The 16,215-nt window shown below is 39.6% G+C and overlaps 9 non-coding genes across 9 annotated transcripts; all 9 read right to left on the bottom strand.

Moving 5' to 3' along the window:
- Window positions 1-7,024: 7,024 nt before the first annotated feature.
- Window positions 7,025-7,106, bottom strand: TRNAS-GCU (transfer RNA serine (anticodon GCU)). The gene has a single exon. It is a non-coding gene; the product is annotated as a tRNA-Ser (tRNA).
- Window positions 7,107-9,534: 2,428 nt separating this feature from the next.
- Window positions 9,535-9,616, bottom strand: TRNAS-GCU (transfer RNA serine (anticodon GCU)). The gene has a single exon. It is a non-coding gene; the product is annotated as a tRNA-Ser (tRNA).
- A 2,510-nt stretch (window positions 9,617-12,126) lies between these two features.
- TRNAS-GCU (transfer RNA serine (anticodon GCU)) lies at window positions 12,127-12,208 on the bottom strand. Its single transcript has one exon. It is a non-coding gene; the product is annotated as a tRNA-Ser (tRNA).
- Window positions 12,209-12,537: 329 nt separating this feature from the next.
- Window positions 12,538-12,619, bottom strand: TRNAS-GCU (transfer RNA serine (anticodon GCU)). Its single transcript has one exon. It is a non-coding gene; the product is annotated as a tRNA-Ser (tRNA).
- A 122-nt stretch (window positions 12,620-12,741) lies between these two features.
- On the bottom strand, window positions 12,742-12,823 carry TRNAS-GCU (transfer RNA serine (anticodon GCU)). The gene has a single exon. It is a non-coding gene; the product is annotated as a tRNA-Ser (tRNA).
- Window positions 12,824-13,061: 238 nt separating this feature from the next.
- Window positions 13,062-13,143, bottom strand: TRNAS-GCU (transfer RNA serine (anticodon GCU)). Its single transcript has one exon. It is a non-coding gene; the product is annotated as a tRNA-Ser (tRNA).
- A 399-nt stretch (window positions 13,144-13,542) lies between these two features.
- TRNAS-ACU (transfer RNA serine (anticodon ACU)) lies at window positions 13,543-13,624 on the bottom strand. The gene has a single exon. It is a non-coding gene; the product is annotated as a tRNA-Ser (tRNA).
- Window positions 13,625-13,698: 74 nt separating this feature from the next.
- Window positions 13,699-13,780, bottom strand: TRNAS-GCU (transfer RNA serine (anticodon GCU)). Its single transcript has one exon. It is a non-coding gene; the product is annotated as a tRNA-Ser (tRNA).
- An 82-nt stretch (window positions 13,781-13,862) lies between these two features.
- On the bottom strand, window positions 13,863-13,943 carry TRNAS-GCU (transfer RNA serine (anticodon GCU)). The gene has a single exon. It is a non-coding gene; the product is annotated as a tRNA-Ser (tRNA).
- Between the last annotated feature and the right edge of the window lie 2,272 nt (window positions 13,944-16,215).

Below are 16,215 nucleotides of genomic sequence, written 5' to 3'. Positions count from 1 at the left end.
GAACTTAACAGGCACACGCCTTAACCACTCAGCCAAAACGACACATATTTTTTGCAATAGAAATCTAAACTATACAAAAATTTAAAAGTCCAACGTTCTCGTTAACAAATAAAATAAATATAAATCTCTCGTTAACCTAGAATTCAAATAATTTATGCTCTAAATGAATATTTAATGTAAATATTAAACAAGAAATAAAGAAAATTTTTTTAAACAATTACCTAAGAGATTCAAACTCTAGCCCGAAAACCTCATGTACTTAGCAGGTATTCTCCTCTCGGTGTTTTCCATTTCATGTTTAGGTGTAAGAACCCAAGTACATCGGTAGTAGATATTGTCCTCTTTGAGCTTTCCATTCTAGGCTTCCTCTCAAGGTTTTAAAACGTGTCTGCTAGGGGGAGGTTTCCACACCCTTAAGGAATGGTTAGTTCACCTCTCTAACCGATATGAGATCTCACAATCCGACCTTCTTCCGAGCCCAACATCCTCAATGACACTTGTTTCCCTCTCTGATCGACGTGGGATCTCACAATCCACCTCCTCTTTAGGTTTCAATGTTCTCGTTGGCACTCATTTCTCTCTCTAATAGATATGAGATCTCACAATTCACCCCTTCGGAGTTCAGCGTTCTCGCTGGCACACCGCCCGGTATCCACCCCCTTCAGGGATCAGCGTCCTCGTTGTCGCACCGCCCAATGTTTAACTCTAATACTATTTGTAATAGCTCAAGCTCACTACTAACAGATATGGTTCTCTTTGGACTTTTGTTTCCGGGCTTCCCCTCAAGGTTTTAAAATATGTCTGCTAGAAGGAGATTTTCACACTCTTATAAGGAATGCTTTATCTCCCTCCCCCCAAACTTAAATGGGATAATGTTCTTATCGACTTTAAAAATGATAACAATGTAGGGTGGCGCTTAACGTGATAGCTAATTTAGAAGACTTCATTGAAGTACTAATCACTACTGCATGAATTTCTAACTTAGTGGACTTATTAATCCAACTAAATGTAAAAGTAAGTATTATCAAGTCGATTCCTATAACTGGTGGGTGATTCCTGCTCGAAGACGATTCCCTTGGTAATTCTAATACGTAGGATAAACGATTCATAGTTTTACTTTTGGTCAATCTTCTTTCACATTTTTCAACGGTCGTGCTTTTAATTCCTTCTATCTTTTCAATATGTAGAAGTCCTCGAGACTGTTGAAAATTGTAACACAAAATAATAATAATAATAATAATAATAATAATAAATAAATAAATAAATAAAAAAGGGCTGAGTCAACAATGGGGCAAAAATGTCATTTTGCCCCTCCCGCCATAACAGGGGTTCAAGTAAACCCCATCAATCCTCATGCAAAAGAAAGAGAAAGTTAGAGAGAAAACTGTGAGGAAACAGAAAAGAGTCCCCGCAAAGTTCATTGGACCACTGTCGAAATCCACCGTCAGATGAGACTTGTACAAGGACCGATAGGCTAGTGAGGCCGATGCTACGTCAAGATCCAAGAACGATTCGTGAGGTAAGGTTCTGAACGACATTTTTAGATCTGAGCTTTTCCTATGTGAACCGAGTCCTAAAATGTTGAATTATTCACGTAGGAACAATTCTACACCTGATCTGCCAAGAAGTTTGGCCAAAATCTCAACTCGAAGGCAGAGATCCGAGAATTGTCCGAGAACGGTAAGCGAACTTCCGACGCTCTTAACTCGTCTGATATTTAAGCAAAAAATTACAAAAAAAATACCAAGACGTAGCCCGTAACACGATTTAGAACCTTGCCGAAGAAATCATATCGATCCAATCTAAGAATCAAAAGATATGAAAATCGAAAATGGGACTCTGTGTTACGGATTGTAGAGGACAAAGATGAAAAAAAAAAAAAAAGGAGTCGGCTAGCGAGCGATGGAAGGCGGCGCGACAGGCGCTGGACACGCGTCGACTGTCGGTTGGAGCAACGCAGCTCCAATGAGACAACGACACGTGTCGCCTACAAAGCTCGAGCTGAACCCGAGCCGAGCTGAGCCGAACTAGACCGGCCGACCCGCGACTGCACGGAAAGCTACCACACGTGCGTCCTGCAACTCGCGCACTTCCTCGTGCGTGAGCGTGTGTGAAACGGCCGTTTTGGCTCGTCTGCCCTCTGTTTGCCCGATTGTTGTCCTGATTCCAGTTCTAATACTGTTTTTATGTGAATATGGACCCAATTGAAGGAAATTAGTATTTTTGGACACCTCACGGGCATAGAAACGCTAGCGAAAAGGCATGCGTCAACCAAGTAAGTCACCACCCGGTATTTAGGAAGAAATACTTGTAGGATTCGCTTGGATTGCATGCATGCTAGTACCTTTGCCTTAGATTAGCTCTCCATGAATGTGATTAGTCAGATTGATTGTTACGAGTGTATTAGGTGAATTATCTTGAGTGTTGCTTGTATGTTTTAAGCTTCCGCCGTACGTATGTATGCGTTTAATTTATGTTGGAATTGTGTATTCTGCGTTCTGGGTGCTTGATGGATGAGTTCGTCCCATCGAGCGCGAACTTCGTGTTCTGGGTGCTTGATGGAAGTCATCGCCATGTTGAGCCGGCGGACCTAGTTTGTATGAATTATATATTACGATATTAGAAGACGGTTGAATGCACACTCTGTTATTTTCTAGAGCCCATTTCTATGATAAGCCTAGGGAATTGCTGTTAGAAGCGATAAGTCGCTCTCGCTAGACTTAACCTTCCCCTAAGAACTTAACGGATTACCATGGCAACAAGGAACCTCAAGAGTGTTCATAGATTGCTAGTGTGAGAACGGTATCTATAGTGTGATGTCCCACATTGGTTAGAGAGGAGAACAAACCACCATTTATAAGGGTGTGGAAACCTTCCCCTAGCAGACGCGTTTTAAAGCCTTGAGGGGAAGTCCGAAAGGGAAAGTCCAAAGAGGACAATATCTGTTAGCGGTGGATCTGGGTCGTTACAAATGGTATCAGATCCAGACACCGGACAATGTGTCAGCCTTCTCGCTGTTCCCCGAAGAGGGGTATACACGAGGCGGTGTGCAAGTAAGGACGCTGGTCTCCAAAGGGGAGTGGATTTGTGGGCGGTCCCACATCGATTGAAGGAAGGAAAGAGTGCCAGCAAGAACACTGGACCCCGAAGGGGGTGGATTGTGATGTCCCACATTGGTTGGGAAGGAGAACAAACTACCATTTATAAGGGTGTGGAAACCTTCCCCTAGCAGACGCGTTTTAAAGCCCGAAAGGGAAAGCCCAAAGAGGACAATATCTACTAGTGGTGGATCTGGGTCGTTACAAATGGTATCAGATCCAGACACCGGACGATGTGTCAGCCTTCTCGCTGTTCCCCGAAGGGGGGTAGACACGAGGTGGTGTGCCAGTAAGGACGCTGGTCCCCAAAGGGGAGTGGATTTGGGAGCGGTCCCACATCGATTGAATGAAGGAAAGAGTGCCAGTGAGGATGCTGGGCCCCGAAGGGGGGTGAATTGTGATGTCCCACATTGGTTGGGGAGGAGAACAAACCACCATTTATAAGAGTGTGGAAACCTTCCCCTAGCAGACGCGTTTTAAAGCCTTGAGGGAAAGCCCGAAAGGGAAAGCCCAAAGAGGACAATATCTACTAGCGGTGGATCTAGGTTGTTACATATAGCTTCGTGGGAGAACCAAGGGTTCCTGACCAGTCCTTATTGCTCTTAGCCATTTCACACGGGAAATGTGTCCCCACGTCGTACAGCCCATTAGCTGCATGGGAATGGGTTGGGTCGCGCCCCCCATAGGGGGACTATATGAGCTTAGGGGTATTCAGCACACCCCTAGACTAGATACCATGTAGTCCTAGATTGTCATGTAGAGGTAGTGCCTCATAGAGAGATACCAACCATATCAGCTTGGCGTAAGGAACCTCTAGATGTCTAATGAAAGGACGATGAACCGGTGAAACCCAAGGGGCAAGCTCCAAGGGACTAAGATTAGAACTAAGATTCATGGGAACGGGTTGGGTCGCGCCCCCCATAGGGGGACTATATGAGCGTAGGGGTATTCAGCACACCCCTAGACTAGATACCATGTAGTCCTAGATTGTCATGTAGAGGTAGTGCCTCATAGAGAGATACCAACCATATCAGCTTGGCGTAAGGAACCTCTAGATATCTAATGAAAGGACGATGAACCGGTGAAACCCAAGGGGCAAGCTCCAAGGGACTAAGATTAGAACTAAGATTAGAACGAGATGACCTAGAACCGTATTAGGAGACCGTGGGAACCTGTTAAGTCAGGATGCGAAGAACCGTATTAGGAGACCATGGGAACCTGTTAAGTTAGGATGCGAAGAGAGCCTACCTGTAGGTGGCTTACTAAGTATAATTTTTATACTCATTCTTGCTATGTTTTTCTTTTTCATGAGCGCGAGGCATTGGTCAAGGGCGGGCGTGATGGAGACGGGGATTGTCACAGAGGAATGGGTTGTCCCGGGGCGTCAGTCTAGTCTTTATTTTGTATTTGCATTCTTTCGAAATTTATTTCCAAACGGTTAAGTGTTCTGTTTGTCTTTCACGAGCACGAGGCGTCGGTCAAGGACAAGCGTGATGGAGACGGGGATTGTCACAGAGGAATGGGTTGTCCCGGGAAGTCAGTCCATTCTTTATTTTGTATTTGCATTATTTCAAAATTTATTTCCAAACGCTTAAATGTTCTGTTTGTTTGTCATTCAAAAACTTTATTGGAATTAAAGGATTTTCTCTATTTCATATTTAAATCACTTTGTGCATTCGTGTTTTGTCATTAGTCACGATTCATAGTAAAATATTGGGTCGTGACAAATTTGGTATCAGAGTAGTCAGGTTATAGGTCTTGTAGACATTTAGGATAGAGAGTCGTATCCTCTGTGACCTCGCTCGTCAAACACATGCCGCTCACGACCAAACCTACTCACGTGATGGAAACGTATAGACAAAAGTCAAGCTGGTATTTATAGAGTATGTCATGGCCTACTATGGCATTATAATCGCACATTACCTAGGAGATGTGCTACGAATGAATTGTAACCATAGTCCTTTTTCTGTTCTGGTAGATAATGGCACCAAAGAGACTCGAACCATATGTTGGGCCCAGACCAAGAAGGGGAAGAAGAGAGAAAGTTTAGGACACCTTGGTTCCAACACCTGAAGTAGAAAAACCTGAATTTCAAGAGGAGGTTGGGGATACACCCCAAACTAGCGAGGGGACCGTTCCACAGCCATCAAGAACAAAAAGACGCCGAAGGAAGGCTAAGGCCCGAAGGCTGCTCGATACACCCCCTACTGCTCCCTTCTCCGAGGAGGTCCCATCGGTTCCAACCACTTGTACAACAGTTCCACTAAACCAGCCGTTAGTCATGCCCACAGCAGAGATGTTTCAGACGTTCATGATGACCTCGAGAGAAAATCAGGCTCTGACGAACCAAATGATACAAACTATGATGGCTAATGAGTCAGCAGGGCAAGGGGCCAAAGATTCAGGGACTATGACTCTGGAGTCCCGCTACCTAAGAGATTTCCAGAGGCATAAACCGCCTCCGCTACCTAAGAGATTTCCAGAAGCATAAACCGCCTTCTTTTGACGAAGGCAAGGTGGATCCCATTGCCGTTGAGAACTGGCTAGAGGCCATAGAAACGGCCTTCCATTTTATGAACTGCCCGCTAAAGTATCAAGTCCATTATGGGACGTATATGCTGAAAGGAGAGGCGCACTTCTGGTAGATGGGTGCTCAGAAGACCATTATACCACAAGGAGAGTTTATTACCTGGCGCTAGTTTAAATATGTTTATCTCCGCAAATATTACCCAATCACTGCCAGAGTGAAAATGAAGGCATCATTCCTCCAACTGAAACAGGGAAACAGGCCAATGGAGGAATGTGACTAGAGTTCAATAGGCTAGCAAGGTTTTCTCCAACCTATATTAGTTCTTATGAGTTGAAGGCCGAACGATTTATTGCTGGCCTAAGGGAGGAACTGAATGGAAATGTGTCAGCCCAGTCATCCTTCGATTATGCGAAAGCCCTTCAAGTGGTGACCCTGCTCGACGCGCCCCGCACCGACAAGCTACAGTTGGGAACAACACAATCATCCCACACTGCAGCCTAGGGAAGGGGACAGATCGTAGCCACCCCAAAACTAGTAGATCACCCCGTGGCCGCACTGATAAACGAAGAAGAGCCCTGGTACAAAACATGACCCTTTGTCCTAACTGTCGGCGTCCTCACACGGGGAGAAATGCAGGGCAGGAATAGACACATGCTACAGATGCGGCCAGCGGCCAGGTAGGGCACCTTAGAGGAACAGACGATTGTTGGAGTCCCACATTGACTAATTAAGAGGAAGATTATGGGTACTTAGGTTGGGGAAACTAAAAGTAAAGCCATCAGAGCATAAGTGGACAATATTATATCAATGTGAAAGTTCTTTGATTCCTATTAGTGGTATCAGTGTTATATCCTTATCTTAATTTAGCCATGTCAATAAAATCCACATTGGATACATGAGCTTACCGAATTTAAGGAGGCATACCGAAAGAAAAACTAACACGTGCCTCCCATGTGTACTTAGCAGGCACATGCCTTAACTGCTCGACCAAAGCGGCATATGTGTCGCCTAAGAGATTCGAACTCTCAGGGAGAAACACCATGTACTTAGCAAGCACACGCCTTAACCACTCGGCCAAAGCTACATATATTTTGTGCAATAGAGGTCTAAGCTATACAAAAATTTGAAAGTCAAACGTTCTCATTAACAAATAAAATAAATACAAATCTACGAGAAATAAAGAAACAAAAAAATTAAAATCGTCGCTTGAGAGATTCGAACTTTGGCGAGGAAACCCAATGTACTTAGCAGGCACACGCCTTAACCACTCGACCAAAGCGACACATATTTTTGGCAACAGAGGTCTAAGCTATACAAAACTTTGGAAGTCAAACGTTCTCTTTAACAAATAAAATAAATACAAATCTACGAGAAATGAAGAAAAAAAAAATAAAATCGTCGCCTGAGAGATTTGAACTCTCGCAGGGAAACCCCATGTACTTAGCAGGCACACGCCTTAACCACTCGGCCAAAGCGACACATATTTTTGGCAATAGAGGTCTAAGTTATACAAAAATTTGAAAGTCAAACGTTCTCATTAACAAATAAAATAAATACAAATCTACAAGAAATAAAGAAAAAAAAAATTAAAATCTCCACCTGAGAGATTCAAACTCTCGCGGGGAAACCCCATGTAGTTAGCAAGCACAAGCCTTAACCACTTAGCCAAAGCAACATATATTTTATATAATAGAGGTCTAAGCTATACAAAAATTTGAAAGTTAAATTAAATACAAATCTTTCGTTAACCTGGAATTCAAATAATTTACTCTCTAAAGGAAGAAACCTCATTTTCTTAGCAGGCACACGTCTTAACAGTAAGGACCCGAAATTTTCTACTTAATTTAAGGTTGCGACTATATACATATTATGGACATTGAATGCGGAAATACTTCATTTAAGCTTTCATGAAATGTCACATTCATCTTAAAACACAGTCATGGACTTAAGTGTTTTGAAAACACCTTTAAAAAACGACACAACAAAAGCTTAAATAAAGTAAATAAACGTTTAAATTAAAAACATCTTATTCTAGCCTAAGTCTAAGAAAATAAATACACTTACCTTATACATGTGTCATGGTCTCGAGTTGCGATGTCGTCGTCAGCCGTACAGGAATACCTTAACCTGAAATAGAGGTAGCACGTGGCTTGAGTATTTAAAGAAATACTCAGTAAGCGACCCCATTATTGGGGGTTAAATGCAAAAACATGCGAATGCAATGACGGGACCTATCATATCAGTCTATTTTCCTACGACACTATCCTAATGGGCAACTTGGATCAATTCGCACATAGTTGAGCACCTTTTCTGGTCGGGTGAGCCGGCTCTAGTAGCTCCTTATGTCGGACACCTATTAGAATTAGTATCCGTCACGGCAGCATTATGTAAAACGTAATGATACTTCACCTGCCTAGTTGTGTACGCGTTTGTACCCTCGTGATGGAATGGGGGTATCCCCCAATGCATGAGTACATAACGCATGAGGTCCCAATATTTTTCCGTTTTCAACATTATTAAATATAACCCCGTTATCGTTTTTCATTCATATCATATCATTTCTCATTTTTCAGTTCTCATATCATATATAATTCTAATGAGGTTATATTTCATGTCATTTATCATGATTTTATGTCATTCATATCATGTTGTATACATACAATTTATGAGACATAACATAATATTCCATGCTTTTAATATAACATTTCAACATATACATATCATAACATAACATATCGCATCACAATATATCATATCATAAATATGTCAATTTATCACATATCTCGTACCATAACATTTTTCATATCATATCACAATACATACATACATACATACATACATACATACATACATACATACATACATACATACATACATACATACATACATACATACATACATACATACATACATACATACATACATACATACATATATATATATATATATATATATATATATATATATATATATATATATATACACGTCATTCACATGTCGTATCATAATCATATCGTAAGCACTTCGTGATCATATCGTTCCCTAACTTATTATAGCCTTAGCGTTCTTACACATATTACAGTCATATCGTTACATGAACGTATCATAGTCATATTGTCACAGGAACATATCCTAATACTATCATTCTACCAATCTATCATAATCATATCCCTTTGTACCCATAGTCTAACCATATTATTTTTTCAATCGATCGTGACCATATCGTTTTATCAATCTCTCATATCCATAGCACTTTGATACGTAACCTAAACACCTAAACTTAATGTTTCATGAACATATCTTACTCCTATCATTACTTTAGGTTTAGTGCATCCTTCTCGTATCATATCTCAAACATAACATTAAACACATTGTACCATAAGTATTATAACATATACACATCATATCATAAGCATATTGATCCATAAACAATTTACACATATCAATATATATGACACGTGCAGAACCACGAGATACATGTCAACATCAAATTATAATCATGTCGATAGCAAGACCACTTACTTGATTAGTTTAGGCTGGTTTACTTGATTAGATTCTCCCTTGTTAGACCGTTTTAGCTCATTACTATGTCGATGGGGGGTTATGTTGGAAGTTTGAGTCCAATTTCTTCCTCTTCAAGTGTACTACATAACCTCCAACCAAAGAGCATAGAATCAGATTCTATATGAAGGTAATGTATCATATCATCGCCTGAGAGATTTGTACTCTCGTGGGGAAACCCCATGTACTTAGCAGGCACACGCCTTAACCACTCGACCAAAGCAACACATGTTTTTTGTAATAGAGGTCTAAGCTATACAAAAATTTGGAAGTCAACTTTTTCTATGCTCTAAAGGAATATTTAATGTAAAAATCAAACGAGAAATAAAGAAAAAAAATTAAAATCGTCGCCTGAGAGATTTGAACTCTCGGGGGGAAACCCCATGTACTTAGCAGGTACACGCCTTAACCACTCGGCCAAAGCAACACATATTTTTAGCAACAGAGGTCTAAGCTATACAAAAATTTGAAGTCAGACGTTCTCATTAACAAAAACCCCATATACTTAGCAAGCACACGCCTTAACCAGTTGGCCAAAGCAACACATATTTATTTGTAATAGAGTTCTAAGTTATACAAAATTTGAAAGTTAAATTAAATACAAATCTTTCATTAACCTGGAATTCAAATAATTTAGGCTTTAAAGGAAGAAACCCCATCTTCTTAGCAGGCACATGCCTTAATAGTAAGGACTCGAAATTTTCTATTTAATTTAAGGTTGTCACGATATACATATTATGAACGTTAAATGTGGAGATACTTCATTTACGCTTTCATGAAACGTCAAATTCATCCTAAAATACAGTCATGGACTTACGTGTTTTGAAAACACCTTTAAAAAACGACACAACAAAAGCCTAAATAAAGTAAATAAATGTTTAAATTAAAAACATTTTATTCTAGCCTAAGTCTAAGAAACTAAATACAATTACCCTATACATGTATCATGGTCTCGAGTTGCGATGTCGTCGTCAGTCGTACAGGAATGCCTTAACTTGAAATAGAGGTAGCACGTGACTTGAGTATTTAAAGAAATACTAAGTAAGCGATCCCATTATTGGGGTTTAAATACAAGAACATGCGAATGCAATGACAGATCTATCATATCAGTTTATTTTCCTACGACACTATCCTAATAGACAACTTGGATGTGTATCATATACTCTATACACAGCCTATATGTGCGAGTATGGGCTCCATACAGTTCACACATAACTGGGCGCCTTTTCTAGTCAGGCGAGCCTACTCTAATAGCTCCTTATACTGGACACCGATTAAAATTAGTATCCGTCATGGCAGCATTATGTAAAACATAATGATACTTCACCTGCCTAATGGTATACGCGTCCGTACCCTTGTGATGGAATAGGGATATCCCCCATGCATGAGCACACATAATGCATGAGGTCCCAATATTTTTCTGTTTTCAACATTATTAAATATAACCCCATTATCGTTTTTCATTCATATTATATCATTTCTCATTTTTCAATCCTCATATCATATATAACTCTAATGAGGTTATACTTCATGTCATTTATCGTGATTTTATGTCATTCATATCATGTTGTATACATACAATTTAAGAGACATAACATAATATTCCATGCTTTTAACCTAACATTTCATCATATACATATCATATCATACGATAACATATCGCATCACAATATATCATATCATAAATATGTCAATTTTATCACATATCTCGTACCATAACATTTTTCATATCATATCACAATACATACATACATACATACATACATATATATATATATATATATATATATATATATATATATACGTCATTCACATGTCGTATGATAATCATATCGTAAACACTTCGTGATCATATCGTTCCCTAACTTATTATAGTCTTAGCGTTCTTACACATATTATATTCATATCGTTACATGAACGTACCTCAGTCATATTGTCACAGGAACGTATCCTAACATTATCATTCTACCAATCTGTCATAATCATATCCCTTTCTACCCATAGTCTAACCGTATTTTTTTTATCAATCGACCGTGACCATATCGTTTTATCAATCTCTCATATCCATAGCACTTTAATACGTAATCTAACCTTAACGTTTCATGAGCATATCTTACTCCTATCATTACTTTATGTTTAGTGCATCCTTCTCATATCCTACCTCAAACATAACATTAAACGCATTGTACCATAAGTATTACCATACAATTCACATATTATAACATATACACATCATATCATAAACATATCGATCCATAAACAATTCACACATATCAATATATATGACACGTGCAGAACTACGAGATACGTGTCAACATCAAATATAATCATGCCGATAGTAAGCCCACTTGATTAGTTTAGGCTGGTGTCACCAATTTGTCATTAATGAAAATTCGATTTTGCCTTTGCATCCAAGTCAACCTATGAACCATGACATCAATTTCAAGTTCAATTCTCTGTATTTTCGAAAATATTGTTTTCCGTTGTCTACTTTATTTAAACTAGAAACAAATGAAAAAAATTAAAAAATCGAATTCCATGTACTTAGCAGGCACACGCCTTAACCACTCGGCCAATGCGACACATGTTTTTTGCAATAGAGGTCTAACCTATACAAAAATTTGGAACTCAAACGTTCTCTATGCTCTTGCCGGGAAACCCCACTCAAACGTTCTCTATGCTCTTGCCGGGAAACCCCATGTACTTAGCAGGCACACGCCTTAACCACTCAGCCAAAGCGACACAGGTTTTTGCAATAGAGGTCTAAGCTAATTTAATTAAAAACGTCGCGTGAGAGATTCAAACTCTCGCAGGGAAACCCCATGTACTTAGCAGGCACACACCTTAACCACTCGGCCAAAGTGACACAAGTTTTTTGCAATAAAGGTCTAAGCTATACAAAAATTTGGAACTAGAAATAAAGGGAAAAAAAAAAAACGTCGCCTGAGAGATTCAAACTCTCGCGGGAAAACCCCATGTACTTAGCAAGCACACGCCTTAACCACTCGGCCAAAGCGACACAAGTTTTTTGCAATAAAGATCTAACTTATACAAAAATTTGGAACTCAAACGTTCTAAAAACGTTTCCTCTCGGGGATACCCCATGTACTTAGCAGGCACACGCCTTAACCACTCGGCCCGACACATGTTTTTTGCAATAGAGGTCTAAACTATACAAAAATTTGGAAGTGAAACGTTCCAAGAGATTTGAACTCTCGCAGGAAAACCCCATGTACTTAGCAGGCACATGCCTTAACCACTCGGCCAAAGCGACACAGGTTTTTTGCAATAGAGGTCTAAGCTATACAAAAATTTGGAACTAGAAATAAAGGAAAAAAAAATTAAAAACGTCGCGTGAGAGATTCGAACTCTCGCGTTGAAACCCCATGTACTTAGCAGGCACACGCCTTAACCACTCGGCCAAAGCGACAAAAAGCTTTTTGCAATAAAGGTCTAAGTTATACAAAAATTTGGAACTCAAACGTTCTCTATGCTCTAAAGGAATATTTAATGTAAAAATCAACCGAGAAATAAAGGAAAAAAAAATAAAAACGTCGCCTGAGAGATTTGAACTCTCGCGGGGAAACCCCATGTACTTAGCAGGCACACGCCTTAACCACTCGGCCAAAGCGACACAAATTTTTTGCAATAAAGGTCTAAGCTATACAAAAATTTGGAACTCAAACGTTCTCTATGCTCTAAAGGAATATTTAATGTAAAAATCAAACGAGAAATAAAGGAAAAAAAATTAAAAATCCAACTCTGGCGGAGACCCCATGTACTTAGCAGGCACATGCTTTTTGCAATAGAGGTCTAAACTATACAAAAATTTGGAAGTCAAACGTTCTCTATGCTCTAGAGAATATTGAAATTGTCGCCTGAGAGATTCAAACTCTCGCGGGGAAACCCCATGCACTTAGCAGGCACACGCCTTAACCACTCGGCCAAAGCAACAGTTTTTTGCAATAAAGATCTAAGTTATACAAAAATTTGGAACTCAAACGTTCTCTATGCTCAAAAGGAATATTTAATGTAAAAATCAAACGAGAAATAAAGGAAAAAAAATTAAAAACGTTTCCTCTCACACGCCTTAACCACTCGGCCAATGCGACACATGTTTTTTGCAATAGAGGTCTAAACTATACAAAAATTTGGAAGTGAAACGTTCTTTATGCTTTAAAGGAATATTAATAAAATCGTCACCTGAGAGATTTGAACTCTCGCAGGAAAACCCCATGTACTTAGCAGGCACACGGCTTAACCACTCGGCCAAAGCAACACAAGTTTTTTGCAATAAAGGTCTAAGCTATACAAAAATTTGGAACTAGAAATAAAGGAAAAAAAAATTAAAAACGTCACCTGAGAGATTCAAACTCTCGCGGGGAAACCCCATGTACTTAGTAGGCAAGCGCCTTAACCACTCAGCCAAAGCGACACAAGTTTATTGCAATAAAGGTCTAAGCTATTCAAAAATTTGGAACTAGAAATAAAGGAAAAAAAAATTAAAAACGTCGCCTGAGAGATTTGAACTCTCGCGGGAAAACCCCATGCACTTAGCAGGCACACGCCTTAACCACTCGGCCAAAGCGACACAAGTTTTTTGTTATAGAGGTCTAAGATATACAAAATTTTTGAACTCAAACGTTCTCTATGCTCTAAAGGAATATTTAATACGTCACCTGAGAGATTCGAACTCTCGCGGGAGACCCCATGTACTTAGCAGGCACACGCCTTAACCACTCGGCCAAAGCGACACAAGTTTTTTGCAATAGTGGTCTAAGCTATACAAAAATTTGGAACTCAAACATTCTCTATGCTCTAAAGGAATATTTAATGTAAAAATCAAACGAGAAATAAAGAAAAAAAATTTAAAAACGTCGCCTGAGAGATTCGAACTCTCGTGGGGAAACCCTATGTACTTAGTGTCACGGTCATGCTCGTCCAAGGCGTGTTGCACATGGCCGCATGCCCATGACAAGCCCAACCCTTTATGTCTTTTCATATTCTAGTGTTTTACTTTTGTATTTCTAGGAAGTATGACGTTTCATAAATATCATGTCTAGGCTTGTCAGACATGAAATGCGTCAGAATGTACTATAGGGGGATACGACTAGTTGTTAACTTCTCCCTACCCAAGGTTATATACTGTAAGCCGTTGTTATTTCTCTCTTGCTTGCTTATATAACGTCTCTTTCAAAAATCTCTCTCTGCCCTCGCTTTCTAAAACCTTCTCTTAAAACCGAGGCTAGAGGCTCGAGCATACGTCGCTTGGCCGTAGGCGATGCAAGAACGAATTGGCTTAGCTCACTTGTCGTTGGAAAGCGAGTGCCGCACAATCGCAAGTCCGCTGCCATTAAAAGTGCGATTGTGACAAGTGGTATCAGAGCTTTGTTAGCTCCGTGAAATAGCAAAGACCGAGAACATGTCAACGACAATGTCGCACCCAAAGCACAAGCTGACTGGCTTAATTTAATAGAGGAGAAAATGTTGTTCCTCATAGAAGTCCCTAACACCATCCGCTTCCTGGAAGCACGGGTGAAAGAACTGAGTGGAAAAGTCGTAAAGATCGACGTAATGGGTAACCACCTGGATGGGTTGCCAATCGCAGAACTGATGTTTCGAGTGACCTCACTCGAAGAAAAGGTTGCTCCTACGAGCAGCCCAAGACTGTCTGGTAGCCCCGATAGCTCTATCGAACACAAGGAGGGACGTGGCGAAGAGTTTGACGTGCTACAAAATACAATGATGAGTTTGTTCAATGGATTAGCTGACGAATTCAGAACAACGATCGATGAAATGCAAGAAAAGATGTCTGCCATGAGCACCCGAATCGAGGTGAACATGAAAGCCGTGGAGAACGTCTCGGCTGGGCAAACTAGTACAAGATCCAACAAACTAAAGTTTCCCGAACCTAGACCTTTCAAAGGGAACCAGGATGCCAAAGAGTTGGAGAACTTCATCTTTGATGTCGAACAGTACTTCAAAGCCACCCCGGCTTGTACCGACAACATGAAGGTGACAGTAGTCTCGATGTATCTCATAGACGACGCCAAACTTTGGTGGCGTATGAAGGTACAAGACATCGAGAATGGAATGTGCACCATAGCCGGAAAACCATTACCTAAGAGATTCAATCATATCATAAATATGTCAATTTATCACATATCTCGTACCATAACATTTTTCATATCATATCACAATACATAATTACATACATACATACATATATATATACGTCATTCACATGTCGTATCATAATCATATCGTAAACACTTCGTGATCATATCATTCCCTAACTTATTATAGCCTTAGCGTTCTTACACATATTACAGTTATATCGTTACATGAACGTACCATAGTCATATTATCACAGGAACATATCCTAATACTATCATTCTACCAATCTATCATAATCATATCCCTTTGTACCCATAGTCTAACCATATTATTTTTTCAATCAATCATGACCATATCGTTTTATCAATCTCTCATATCCATAGCACTTTGATACGTAACCTAAACTTAACGTTTCATGAACATATCTTACTCCTATCATTACTTTACGTTTAGTGCATCCTTCTCGTATCATATCTCAAACATAACATTAAACACATTGTTCCATAAGTATTATCATACAATTCACATATTATAACATATACACATCATATCATAAGCATATCGATCCATAAACAATTCACACATATCAATATATATGACACGTGTAGAACTACGAGATACGTGTCAACATCAAATATAATCATGCCGATAGTAAGCCCACTTACTTGATTAGTTTAGGCTGGTGTCACCAATTTTTCATTAATGAAAATTCGATTTTGCCTTTGCATCCAAGTCAACTTATGAACCATGACATCAATTTCAAGTTCAATTCTCTGTATTTTCGAAAATATTTCTTTCTGTTGTCTACTTTATTTAAACGAGAAACAAACGAAAAAATTAAAAAATCGAATTCCATGTACTTAGCAGGCACACGCCTTAACCACTCGGCCAATGCGACATGTTTTTTGC

This window comes from Cucurbita pepo, chromosome 11 (assembly GCF_057944985.1).
Source record: "Cucurbita pepo subsp. pepo isolate OVF chromosome 11, ASM5794498v1, whole genome shotgun sequence".
In the NCBI taxonomy this organism is placed as follows: domain Eukaryota; kingdom Viridiplantae; phylum Streptophyta; class Magnoliopsida; order Cucurbitales; family Cucurbitaceae; genus Cucurbita; species Cucurbita pepo.
The sequence above is the reverse complement of the archived record's forward strand: the minus strand, read 5'-3'. Positions and strand labels throughout refer to the sequence as shown.